Raw genomic sequence first — 2,775 nt, 5'->3', positions numbered from 1 at the left:
ACGCCAATTAGCACAAATGGTAAGTTCCGACAGTGCCTACAAGTGTGCCTACTGGCCGCTAAATGGCAATACCGGTTTCATATGTATACACCTGGTATTGTATTAGTTAAAACACCAATTATTTTTTAGAAAATTAATTTATTTGTTTTCGATTATGACTTGAAATATTATTTCAGTCTAAAAAATTTTTATTTTCAACCCATTCAATTTGAAATTTTTTAATTAAAAAAAGAAATTTTCGTTAATTATCAGCAATATTTGACCGTTCATTTAAAACAATCCATTACAAACAACTGTTAAAAACTATACAAATTTGAACAGAATGGTTCGAAATAGAAAGCCTTGAATTTTTAAATTTGTAATGAGCTCAATTTTAAGTTCAAACGCTACAATTTTAATTTTAAAAAAGATTCAGAATTAATTTAAAACTTAAAATTATTTTAAATAATTTGAAACACGATTTAGACTTTTGCAGATTAAAAAAAAATAAGCTTTTTGAGAATTGTACAGTATTTAAAAACCATAACAAAAATTGTTGTGATTGCTAAGAACATTGAAAATGATTTTTTATTTTGACAAATAAATTTTAAGTGAGTATTTGAAAACATTTTAAAAATTAAAAAAAAAAGAATCAGGAAGATTTTAAGGAAATTTTTTTATTTTACAGTTATTTAAATTTTAGGAAAAAAACCTAAGTAACAAAATATATCAATTTTCAACCCAAAAGTTTACTTTTTAACAAATTAAATTAATTTACTATCAAATAATTGGTGTTTTAACTAATACAATGTACAGGATGAAGTTTCAATCAAAAATGGAATAGTTCAATTTCCAGATAAAAACGATTAATTTTTAATCAATCCTAGAATATTTACATTTTCAGATGAAAAAAAAATAATTTTTAATCGAAAAAATAAATTTTCAATAAAGTTGTTAAATTCTCAACCCATAACAGGAATTTTCGACCAAGAAAATTAATGATCTGCAAAAAAAGACAAATTTCAAATAAAATACATGAATTTTAAACGAAATTATTTAATTTTAAAGTCAAAAAGACGAATTATCTACAAAAAGTTGAATTTCTTAAGCGAATAAATATGAGTTTTCAACCAAAGAGTTAAACTTTGAACCAAATAGTTAAAATTTTAACAATAATTATAAAACCTTGTTGAAAAAAAATATTTTTTTACAAAGTAATTCAACTTTTAGTGAAATAATCGACTTTTAGGCCCAAGAAGATGTACAGTTCATATTTCAACCAAACAATGCCATTTTTGACCAAAAATGATACATTTTCAACCAAAAAGATTAAATTTCTACCAAACAAGGTCAATTTCCAACAAAATATGTGAACTTTCAACAAAATTATTTAATTTTATAGTCAAAAAGAGTACCATCTACAAAAAAGCTGAATTCTTAACCCAAAAATATGATTTTTCAACCAAAATTTTAATTGGCGACCAAGTAGTTTAACTTTCACTTACAGTTGAAGTACTTAGTAAAAAAATTAATTTTTTCTTATTGAGGATTCATAATTATTGTTGAAAATTCAACTATTTGCCTTCAAATTAAATTTTTTGTTAAAAATTTTACTTTTTTTTTTAAATTGCATCTTTGGGCGTTAAAAGTCAACAATTTGATAGAAAGTTAAATTATTTGGTCGACAATTGAAATTTTGGTTGAAAAATCATATTTCTGGGTTAAAAATTCAGCTTTGTTGTAGATGATACTCTTTCTGATTTTAAAATTAATTAATTAATTAATTTTCTAACAAATAATTGGTGTTTTAACTAATACGATTTACAGGATACAGTTTAACCAAAAATGAAATAGTTCAATTTCCAGATAAAAGCTGTGATAAAAAATTGAATTGAACAACGAAAAAAAACGAATTTTCAACGAAATTGTTAAATTTTCAAGGGAAAAGGTGAATTTTCGACAAAGAAAATTAATGATCTACAAAAAAAAGACAAATTTCAAACAAAATACATGAATTTTCAACAAAATTATTTAATTTTGAAGTCAAAAAGACGAATTATCTACAAAAAGTTGAATTTCTTAAGCGAATAAATATGAGTTTTCAACCAAAGAGTTAAACTTTGAACCAAATAGTTAAAATTTTAACAATAATTATAAAACCTTGTTGAAAAAAAAAATTTTTCTACAAAGTAATTCAAGTTTTAGTGAAATAATCGACTTTTAAGCCCAAGAAGATGTACAGTTCATATTTTAACCAAACAATTGCATTTTTGACCAAAAATGATACATTTTCAACCAAAAAGATTAAATTTCTACCAAAAAAGGTCAATTTAATTTTAATAAATTTTTAAATTTTAAGGTCAAAAAGAGTATTATCTACAAAAAAAGCTGAATTTTTAACCTAATTTAAATGCAAATAGTTGAATTTTCAACTATAATTATGAATCCTTAATAAAAAAAATTAATTTTTTTACTAAGTAGTTCATCTTTAAGTGAATAATCGAATTTTCCACCCAAAAATTATGATTTTAATTTTTAATAATATAGTTGCATTTACAAAAAAACGACTTTGCAACCAAAAAATATTTATAGTTGATAATTCAACCGAAAAATGTAATTTTTAATCAAAAAGTATATATTTTCCATAAAACAATTTAATTTCTACAAAGAAAGACGAATTGTTAACAAAATACATGGTTTTTTAACCAAAAATGGTATAGATTAATTGTCAGTTTCAAAAATGTATTTTCAACGAAAGAGATGAACCTTCAAATAAAAGAAATAAAAATTTTAACA

This window comes from Belonocnema kinseyi, chromosome 4, assembly GCF_010883055.1.
Source record: "Belonocnema kinseyi isolate 2016_QV_RU_SX_M_011 chromosome 4, B_treatae_v1, whole genome shotgun sequence".
Classification (NCBI taxonomy): domain Eukaryota; kingdom Metazoa; phylum Arthropoda; class Insecta; order Hymenoptera; family Cynipidae; genus Belonocnema; species Belonocnema kinseyi.
The sequence above is the reverse complement of the archived record's forward strand: the minus strand, read 5'-3'. Positions refer to the sequence as shown.